The sequence below is a fragment of the Thalassophryne amazonica genome, chromosome 2 (genome assembly GCF_902500255.1).
Source record: "Thalassophryne amazonica chromosome 2, fThaAma1.1, whole genome shotgun sequence".
Taxonomy (NCBI): domain Eukaryota; kingdom Metazoa; phylum Chordata; class Actinopteri; order Batrachoidiformes; family Batrachoididae; genus Thalassophryne; species Thalassophryne amazonica.
This window is the reverse complement of record NC_047104.1, coordinates 117163406-117175212: the sequence shown is the minus strand read 5'-3', so window position 1 is coordinate 117175212 and position 11807 is coordinate 117163406. Positions and strand designations below refer to the sequence as shown.

General features: G+C 39.0%; 1 protein-coding gene across 2 annotated transcripts in view; it reads right to left on the bottom strand.

Annotated features, from left to right (window-relative positions):
- The window catches only part of gpc6a (glypican 6a), a 743431-nt gene that overhangs the window by 644018 nt on the left and 87606 nt on the right, over positions 1-11807 (bottom strand). The window lies entirely within an intron of this gene.

Genomic DNA, 11807 nt, shown 5'->3' with positions numbered 1-11807 from the left:
TGCATGAAATCCTGACTCAGAGGAGCAAGGATGGACAGAGGGTCTACTGTCTTTCAACAAATGCATGAGAAAATTGCTGGTTTAAAAACAATGGGCCTCATTCACCAATGTCGTCTTAAGAACCTTCTTAGATTCCTTATTAAGTTGTCCATAAGAAGATTCTTAAGAAAATCTATGTTAGATTCATCAACGTGTTCTTAAACTGCAGAACTGTTTTCTATTTTCTTACTTTAACCACTGTGTATGAGTGAAAAAATGGCTTAAAGTAACATTACAGACTGCTGTTACAGTCTGTAAATCATTTAAATTATTTTCTATAACCTCATACTGATTAAAAAATGCAATTACCAGTTGTTATTTTAACTGTACATTACTGCAGTGACAAAATAATTCCATCCCATAACCATTTAAGTTAACTTGTTATGACATACAGTCAGCAAATTAATTTGTGTTAATCTCTGTGTGAATTGTAGGTCCAGTATTTTTCTGAAATGCTGTCTGACAAATATGTTTTATTATTATTAATATCATTAGCAGCAGACTAGATGTTTAAAATGTGGCACTACTATCTTTATTCTAATGTGCTTTGTGTGTCTTTTTCCACATAAAAACAACCTGAATCCATACACACCCCAGATGGCTGCTCAGTTTACTGACAGCATCTTACAGACGATTACCAAGGACATGATACCTCTTGCTATTGTTGAAGGCCAAGGCTTTGGTGAGATGATCAAAACATTTCACGCAGGATATACACCTCCCTCCAGGTGGCTCTTTACAGACTCAAACCAGATTACCAGTGAAGACTTGGCTATTTTTTGTTGCATTTTTAATCTCGTTACTTTTGTAACAAAGGATTTGTTTTTCAAGAGATATTTGAATAAAACCTTGAAATATTAGGAAGGCGTGCTTTTGCTTTTTATTTTGGGTAAATTCCTTGTCATTAATCAATTAATTAAAAATAATTGTTAGATAATCAAATTGTTGTTTGATTATTGACTAATCAAAAAAATAACTTAGACTAATCGATAAAAAAAACTAATCGTTAGGTGCAGCCTTACTTATTTTCCATCTAGACCTTTCAACCTCAAGTCAGCCCATGGCCTCTAAGGCCAGCATCTCTCTCATTTCAAAGAAACTTCCCAAATTAATAATTTCATGACCATGTAAGATTTTGTACATTGCAATTAAAACACCTCAAGTGCATCTATCTTCTAAAGGAGTTAAACCGAGTCTGGTAAGTCTATCCATATAGACATGTTCCACATGGCATGTTGCAACTCGGGTACCAACTTAGTGCAGGAAACCAGCAAAAAAGAAATGGTTCGATTTAAAATCCAACACCAAAAAAAAATCTCAAAATCCCGATGGGAGATGCAGCGGACAGGAGGGGGAACAACAGACACCCAAAAGCTGTCCGAGTTGGACCAGCACATCTGGGCCATCATCGGGGAAACAGAACTTTCAGGTAAGCTATGGGAAAAATCTAAATAAGTTTATATTTAATTTTCCCCACTGTACTTTTAAAGGAGCACCATTGACTGAGTGTCTGGATACAGATCTGGGCTCTGAGGCAACGCTTCCATCCCCTCCCTGTGCGGCTGCTACTGCACATGATGAATGTTAAAGTGCTGGTAAAGTGTAAAAACTGAAGTTCACCACCTTAAAGATAAGCTTTGTTTCAACTCACAATTAGTGAAGACAATAGATAGCTTTAAATTCAGATTTTGAAAACACAAACTTGAGTCCAATGTCCTAAACGTGCCATTACAAGTGGAGTTAATGAGAAGACATAAGTTCACTTAAATTAATGGGGCTATCATTTTTGCAGTGTAAATTTCAATTTTAATAACGAAATGCTCTGTAAATTACCAAAACGTAACATATAATAATGAACAGAGATATCACGACCATATCACTGCAATATTGTATTTTAATGACCTTCACATAAGCAGACAATGCAACCAATGTGACAACATATTAGCACTGAAATGTGCATAAGAGTAATCCTGAGTGTTTGTAGGATTTGTCCTTACCAAAGAACAAATCCTGGATAGACAAACATTCATGAATGCCACAATCTTCATAAAAACCTCATAAACAGGACTTAGGCACAAACTTGTTCTTAAGAACGGTTCGTGAATGAGGCCCAATGTTGCTCAAAGAAAGATGGGAACGGATTTGCATATTTCTCCCTCCACAATGCATAATATCATTACGCCAGATTTCCACATACATATATTTGCACTCCTTCACATCATGTCTGTCGCATTTTTGGTCCATCCTACACAAGTTTGTTGCAGTGGTTTTAGGGCATCAGTGGGGAAAAGAGAGAAAAAGAGAGAAATTTGGGACGGCCAGTGTCGCAGACTGAACGATCCACCCTAAAAATTCGTCTGCCCTGCCTCCACTGCTCATGCATAATTTCGGACCATAGCAGCACATCTGAGATGGAGTCTCTTCACCCAAAGTAATCAAATGGATTAATGTGATTATTAACCATCAGATGACAAGGTAAAACCTCTTAAATAATTCTAAAGTCAGTTTTAAGCAGAATTGCTGACTACAGTTTCAGAGAATGCTCGCATCGGCCGATGCAATGCTAATGAATGACTGGAGACCTTTAGAGGAATTTGTAGCTGATCTAAGCACAAGTGTAATTTTTATGCATGACGTGCTGTATGTTTGTCCAAACATGCCCTAAAGTCTTAAAAAACACAGTAGTGAATTTACCATTAGAAAGAAGTGACTGGACTTGAAGGTATGATCATGTCAAAGATTAAAGACATATGCTGTAGTTTTTTCATGATTTATTTATTTTTGTTGCCTTCGATTTGGTCTCAATTCTCTTTAGATTGTTATCGCTTGATGTGAAAGAAGGATGTGCTCCATGTGTTTGATACCAATGCAAGAATTATGCTAACAGGCACTGAAATGGATGGAAGGATTTTTTTTCTATTTCTAATGGCGGCTCGTTAAAACTGGCAACTAACCTCACAGTTTGTTCAGCGGCAGTGTGAAAGCTGAACAACTAAAGCCTGCTGACATGCAACACGTTTATGATTGAATGATACATAAGGAGGACAACTAATGAAACATTTCTCTGCTTGCCTCTCTGACTTCAGATACATAACAAACATTAACTTTTGTCTGTATGTTTTCTGAAATACTTTCTCATTAAAACAATAAAAAAAAATGTTTCGCTTACGTCCTGAATTATCAACACAACAAGTAAATAAGGGTATCACGATGATTGTGAGACTGAAAAATCAAGGTAAGGGTTAATGGTTGAGTGTTTTTAGTTAACAATTGACTGGATTGGTGGTTTTTGTCAATTTTTGTTCTGTTCCATACCCAACCTCCTGCTTGGCTGTGATGGTGTGACTATTTCTGGGGCAGCTATGTGGTCCCAAATTGGACCTACTGGACAGTATGTGTTGGAGCCTTGTTCGAAGTTCAGAATAATTGAACTGAACTAAATTTTACTGAACTGGGTTGTAGATTGATGGCTCAGATGACTACCAACAATGATTGACCATTTGCTTGTATGCACAGCATCTCTTAATATATTTGCAAATATTAATAGTTGGGAAGTTACTGAAGATGACTGTTGTTGTTGTAGGTGTCAGATGACTGTTTCAATGTAATTTGGGGACTCCAATTAGTGTTGGTATTGAAAGAATTAAGGATTTGATATAGGTGTCAGATGAAGGCATGCTATCTCATTTATAAGTGGGTGGGAACATTTGAACTTTTGAATGTGGCAACTCATACTGTTAGATGATGGGCCACTTTGGAGAGGTACATGTGGATTCGGATGAGGTGTGGGGGAAACTTGCCTCATTGACATATCTGGCATCATGATGAAAAAGATGCTGTCTGTTCCACGTTACTGCTGCTATTTCAACTATCCCATCAATGTGAAAACTTGACTTTGCTGATGAGGTGTTTGGTAAAGTGCAGGAGAAGAGAATGAGTTGAAGGTTGAAATGGAGTAAATGAAGACTTGAAGGAAACAGCTGAGTGGGGAGGAGGTAGAAGACCACACGCTATTGAGAAAATTCATCAGACATAGACACCATGAAGACAATGGAGCAGAATGTGCTGTACATACCTTTGGTTGGGTTGACATTGGCTGTGGTCTGAGAAATCACTGGTACAACCCCAAATAAGTTGGAATTCTAATGGAAAATGAATAAATGCATTGATATACATCCAGTATACATCAATGCCTGCATTTCAGACCTGCAACCCTTTACCAAAAAAAAAAAAAAAAGCTGGGAAGAGGGCAGTTTAGGGCTAGTAATGAGGTCAAATAAAAGCATGATTTCAAACAGGTGATATCAACAGGTGATTGTTATGAATTCGTTCAAAATCAGTATCCACGAAAGCCTGACTCTAAGAGCAGCAAGGATGGACAGAGGGTCTACTGTCTTTCAACAAATGCATGAGAAAATGACTGGTTTAAAAACAGTGTGCCTCATTCACCAATTTCTTCTTAAGAACCTTCTTAGATTCCTTCTTAAGCTGTCCGTAAGAAGATTCTTAAGAAAACTATGTTAGATTCATCAATGTGTTCTTAAACTGCAGAATTGTTCGTAGCTGTGTTCTTAAGTTGATGAATCCCATCTCCTCATAAACTGAAAGCGCATGCCTGGTGCGCCTATGTTTAGCATAGGTAACAGCCCATCAATGCCCATACAAGGGCATGGAACTGCACTGCTGTGTCCAGACGCAGATTTCATAGAGGAAACAACATGCCAATAACAAAAGGAAAACCAATTTCAACGCAGCAGGCAAAGAGAAAAAAATAAGTGGCAGTGCAGATGAGGAGGTAATGCTGCATAATTATAATTTGTAATTAATTTTATTGTGTAAAAAAGTATTCATATTTATATATATATATATATATAGAGAGAGAGAGAGAGAGAGAGAGAGAGAGAGAGAGAGAGAGAGAGAGAGAGAGAGAGAGAGAGAGAGAGAGAGAGAGAGAGAGAGAAATCATAACAACAAAAATAGGAAAAAATACATTAACACCTAGTGGTGCTACTATAATACAAACTTTAATTTCATTTAAAATCATCCACACCAGGTGATACCAAGCCAAACTATTCTACAGCATAATAGCTCTAATGCTGAAAAAAAGTTTTCCTTATTTTTTGGGGTGGGGCCATTCAATGTAATCGATTACATAAATATGTTGACGCGTAAAGTGTGCGTCGATGCGTTGCAGTCACAGGAGCAGCAGTAGTAAGATGGCTGCTCGCGGTAAAAAAAAAATGGATGGAGGAGAAGCTGCAGCAAAATAAACAGCCACGCATATCTAAAGTGTGGGAGTATTTCAACCAAACACCTAACCATGTTGTGATATGTAAGGTCTGCAAGACAGAAAAGGCTTATCACAGCAGTACGACTGCAATGAATGAACACTTGAAGCGGAAACATCCCGGTGCGCTGTGTCAAGATGACGGCAAAACACCAACGTAAGTCCTGTTTACTTTTTTCATCTGTTTTCTATTTTCTGTTTACTTTAGCCACTGTGTGTGAGTGACAAAATAGCTTAAAGTAACATTACAGACTGCTGTTAGTCTGTAAATCATTTAAATTATTTTCTATAACCTCACACTGATTAAAAATGCAATTACCAGTTGTTATTTTAACTGCACATTACTGCAGTGACAAAATAATTCCATCCCATAACCATTTAAGTTAACTTGTTATGACATACAGTCAGCAAATTAATCTGTATGTGAATTATAGGTCCAGTATTTTTCTGCTGTCTGACAAATACGGTTTATTATTAGGGATGGGTATTGATAAGATTTTATTGATATAGATGGGATTAGGCTTAAAACTTTCCTTTTTGCTAAAGCTTATAGTTAGGGCTGGATCAGGTGACCCTGAACCATCCCTTAGTTATGCTGCTATAGACTTAGACTGCTGGGGGGTTCCCATGATGCACTGAGTGTTTCTTTCTCTTTTTGCTCTGTATGCACCACTCTGCATTTAATCATTAGTGATTGATCTCTGCTCCCCTCCACAGCATGTCTTTTTCCTGGTTCTCCCCCTCAGCCCCAACCAGTCCCAGCAGAAGTCTGCCCCTCCCTGAGCCTGGTTCTGCTGGAGGTTTCTTCCTGTTAAAAGGGAGTTTTTCCTTCCCACTGTCGCCAAGTGCTTGCTCACAGGGGGTCGTTTTGACCGTTGGGGTTTTTACGTAATTATTGTATGGCCTTGCCTTACAATATAAAGCGCCTTGGGGCAACTGTTTGTTGTGATTTGGCGCTATATAAATAAAACTGATTGATTGATCGATGCCATTATCGATTCTGCTTATCGATCCGATTCCTTATCGATACCTTGTGAAATTTGTACTAAAAGTAGGCTTTACAGGTTTTCTATGTATTTCATTGAGTGTTAAAGTAAATAAATATGAAATTGGTCACTGTATCCTTGATCTCTGGACATAAATAAAAATAAACAAACTGTGTTTCGCTTTGAATTTATTAATTCAGACTGGACTCTATCATTCTGACTTGACTCGTCAGAGAGACGTGCAGCGTTTGGAGCTGTGTGAACAGAACGGAGGACGATTCTCGTTTCTTTCTCGCAACAAGACAGGAGTCCCAGTTAGAGACTTTAATCTGCACAAAAGTGACTCACGATTGACATATTAAGGGACGAAAGTGGTGAAAAACAAAACAAGCTGAAACCCAAAATTACCCCCCAACACCACCTGCACGAAAAAGTTTCAATTCTAGAAGCTCTGAAATGCAATCTGGGACTATTCCAGATGATAAACTGGAGTGAGTGCAGAATCCATTTAGGTGAGAAAAAAAAACTTTCCTTATTCAAATTCATTACAGTAATATTCTGCTCTTACAAGGATGCAGACGTTTTCTAGTTTGGAAGATAGTTCTGGAGGAAATCACTGAAGAAATTAACACATTGAAAATATGGTTTGACTGAAACAAACTGTCATTAAACTTAAATAAGACAGGGATGAAATGGAGGTGTAATGCTGCGTTTACACATAACGACGACAGGTCACGAATGCCACGAAGTATACATTCTTGGCCGCTGATCACGAATGTGATGAGTCGGGGCAGATGCGTCAGGTGTCCTCAGGAACTGCTGCAACCTGTTACATGTTACGATTAATAGCACGTGTTGCTGGAGAATTATCAGAAACCATTACGCACGGTCAAGAATAGTGTTCCGTGTTGTTGCACGCTATTGCACTTAACAGCGCATCGTTAAGTTCTGTCAAGTTGTGAATGAGTTGAATTGTCTCCACACACACACACACACTCATATTCATCCAACCGAATTCAGATCGATTTTTCAGAAAAACTTTGTGACTGCATGCATAGTTGGGCTCTGTGCCATGGAGTGGCGCAGAGAGGAGGAGGAGGAGGACAGAGCCAGATGTGTGGCTTCACGTGGCTCTCGTCTCGCCCATTTTCCCAAACATCAGGCACCTGCAGGAGCGCACTGAAGAACACTGAAATTAGACTTTTAGCCGACTTGGTGTCAGCAATCAAACTAAATGCGGTGCAGCAGGGTTTAATTGTGCACGCTTCTTCCTCCGCTGGACTGGAGGAGGTGCAGAGATGTCTGGCTGAGTCTCCTCTCGCTCCTCTGGTTCCTCTGGCTCAGACATGTTCTCCCGCTCATTGGTTAAAACAGCAGGTGTGCTTGTGTCAAAACTTGACAGTTTCCGTGTCACTTCGTAATAACGCGTGACAGTTTGGGCTCCAAGAACCATCACAGGAACCACTACGAACGTTGTCACGTTCTATTAAGGATCAATACTCATCAAGATGGATCAATACGCTCAGTTGCGACCTCCACTACATGAGACGAAATGAGGGTGGTGTATGACATTCGTGGAAGATTTTTTGACAGGCAAAAACATGCTCCACGAATATCAAGAATATCACGCACCAACACGCACTATTAAGAAACCTATTCAGATGCATTAAGTCACATTAAGAATGTCAGGAATGTGTCACAAATTACAGAAAAATTACATTTATAACGCGTCTTGGTTATGTGTAAATGCACCTTAAGAGTCACTAGGTGTTCACAGGAAACACTTATTTATTTCATTATGTATTTATTTATTTATGTATGTTCATTGTTAGTTGGTTTTATATTTTCTGTTGTGTTTCTATTCAGGTTCTTTTTGTCTCTTTCTCTAAAATTGTATATAATAAGCATATATTGTATATAATAATCATTAGATTAATATATAAATAAAAATAAATGAAAAAAATATTACAATTTGAAAACAAATGCACCCGAACATGCTGACAGCTGAAACTGCTTAATGCTAACTTTTAACACTGAAAATGCCATAGACATGCTAACGCGTTAGCATCGCTCCCGTTTTTAAGTTAGAAAATACATCTATCAACTGTTTCAAAACACCATAACAGGTCGGTTTAACATAAAAAAGGTAAATAATACTCACAGACGTATGCTCTTTAGGGTTTTAGCTGGGGAAAATTAAGTGAAAGAAAAAGAATAAACAAAGCAATAGATTGAAGCACTGCTTCAATCTGCGAACCACTGCTTCGATTGGTTCAAGGTTCAAAGCAAAGCCGCACTGCAGAAAAGTTGATGACGGACCCACTGCAGGGTCTGTAATCAGTGTAGAGAGATGATCATTTTCCTGACAAACACCCCCAAAAACAACGGCCACTCTGAAGGACCGATAACAGAATCGTTAAGCAAAAAGCTTATTGATGTCGGTGGATCGAATCATTTCTTAACGATACCAGAAAGGAACCGGTTCTCGATACCCATCCCTATTTATCATTATTAATATCATTAACAGCAGACTAGACTTTTAAAATGTGGCACGACTATCTTTATTCTAATGTGCTTTGTGTGTCTTTTTCCAACACAAAAACAACCTGAATCCATACACACCCCAGATGGCTGCTCAGTTTACTGACAGCATTTTACAGATGATTACCAAGGACATGAGACCTCTTGCTATTGTTGAAAGCCAAGGCTTTGTTACTTTTGTAACAAAGGCTTTGTTTTTTAAGAGGTATTTGAATAAAACCTTGAAATATTAAGAAAGTATGCTTTTGCTTTTTATTTTGGGTAAATTCCTTGTCATTAATTGAGTAATTAAAATAATTGTTAGAATAATCAATAAATTAATCATTTGATTTAATCGACTAATCAAAAAAAATAACCATTAGATTAATTGATAAAAAACTAATCGTTAGGTGCAGCCTTACTTATTTTCCATCTAGACCTTTCAACCTCAAGGCTCAGCCCATGGCCTCTAAGGCCAGCATCTCTCTCACTTCAAAGAAACTTTCCAAATTAACAGTTTCATGTCCATGTAAGATTTTGTACATTTCAATTAAATCACCTCAAGTGCATCTATCTTCTAAAGGAGTTAAACCGAGTCTGGTAAGTCTATCCATATAGACATGTTCCATGTGACATGTTGCAACTCGGGTACCAACTTGGTGCAGGAAACCAGCAAAAAAGAAATGGTTCAATTTAAAATCCAACACCAAAAAATAAAAAAAAAAAAATCTCAAAATCCTGACAGGAGATGCAGCGGACTGGAGGGGGAACAGCAGACACCCAAAAGCTGTTCGAGTTGGACCAGCACATCTGGGCCATCATCAGGGAAATGGCACACTCAGGTAAGCTATGGGAAAAATCTAAATAAATCACTCATCACTCACTCATCTTCAACCACTGTTCTGGGTTCAGGTCGCGGGGGCAACAGCTCCAGCAGGGGACCTCAGACTTCCCTTTCACGTGCCACATTGACCACCTCTGACTGGGGGATCCCGAGGTGTTCCCAGGCCAGTGTGGAGATATAATCTCTCCACCTAGTCCACAGTCTTCCCAGGGGTCTCCTCCCAGATGGACGTGCCTGGAACACCTCCTTTGGGAGGCGCCCAGGAGGCATCCTTACCAGATGCCCGAACCACCTCAGCTGGCTCCTTTCAATGCGAAGGAGCAGCAACTCTACTCCAAGCCTCCCACAGATGACTGAACTTCTCACCCTATCTCTAAGGGAGACACCAGCCACCCTCCTGAGGAAGCCCATTTCGGCCGCTTGTACCTGCGATCTCTAAATAATTTTATATTTAATTTTCCCCACTGTACGTTAAAAGGAGTACCATTGACTGAGTGTCTAGATACAGACCGGGGCTCTGAGGCAGCGCTTCCATCCCTCCCTATGCAGCTGCTACTCCACTTGATGAATGTTAAAGTGCTGGTAAACTGTAAAAACTGAAGTTCATCACCTTAAAGATAAGCTTTGTTTCAACTCACAATACACACAAACTTGAGTCCAATGTCCTAAACGTGCCATTACAAGTGGAGTAAATGAGAAGACATAAGTTCACTTAAATTAATGGGGCTATCATCGTTACAGTGTAAATTTAAATTATTTTAATAAAAAATGCTCTGTAAATTACCAAAACGTAACATATAATAATGAACAGAGATATCACGACCATATCACTGCAATATTGCATTTTAATGACCTTCACATAAGCAGACAGTGCAACCAATGTGACAACATATCAGCACTGAAATGTGCATAAGAGTATTCCTGAGTGTTTGTAGGATTTGTCCTTACCTAAGAACAAACAAACAAACAAGAATATAAACCTCATAAGCAGGACTTAGGCACAAACTTGTTCTTAAGAATGGTTCGTGAATGATGCCCAATACTGCTCAAAGTAACATGGGAACAGATTTGCATATTTCTCCCTCTACAATGCATATCATTACGCCAGATTTCCATATACATATATTTGCACTCCTTCAAATCAAATCAATTTTATTTATATAGCGCCAAATCACAACAAACAGTTGCCCCAAGGCGCTTTATATTGTAAGGCAAAGACATAAAATAATTACGGAAAAACCCCAATGGTCTAAACGACCCCCTGTGAGCAAGCACTTGGTGACAGTGGGAAGGAAAAACTCCCTTTTAACAGGAAGAAACCTCCAGCAGAACCAGGCTCAGGGAGGGGCAGTCTTCTGCTGGGACTGGTTGGGGCTGAGGGAGAGAACCAGGAAAAAGACATGCTGTGGAGGGGAGCAGAGATCAATCACTAATGATTAAATGCAGAGTGGTGCATACAGAGCAAAAAGAGAAAGAAACACTCAGTGCATCATGGGAACCCCCCAGCAGTCTAAGTCTATAGCAGCATAACTAAGGGATGGTTCAGGGTCACCTGATCCAGCCCTAACTATAAGCTTTAGCAAAAAGGAAGGTTATAAGCCTAATCTTAAAAGTAGAGAGGGTGTCTGTCTCCCTGATCCGAATTGGGAGCTGGTTCCACAGGAGAGGAGCCTGAAAGCTGAAGGCTCTGCCTCCCATTCTACTCTTAAAAACCCTAGGAACTACAAGTAAGCCTGCAGTCTGAGAGCGAAGCGCTCTATTGGGGTGATATGGTACTATGAGATCCCTAAGATAAGATGGGACCTGATTACTCAAAACCTTATAAGTAAGAAGAAGAATTTTAAATTATATTCTAGAATTAACAGGAAGCCAATGAAGAGAAGCCAATATGGGTGAAATATGCTCTCTCCTTCTAGTCCCCGTCAGTACTCTAGCTGCAGTATTTTGAATTAACTGAAGGCTTTTCAGGGAACTTTTAGGACAACCTGATAATAATGAATTACAATAGTCCAGCCTAGAGGAAATAAATGCATGAATTAGTTTTTCAGCATCACTCTGAGACAAGACCTTTCTAATTTTAGAGATATTGCGCAAATGCAAAAAAGCAGTCCTACATATTTGCTTAATATGC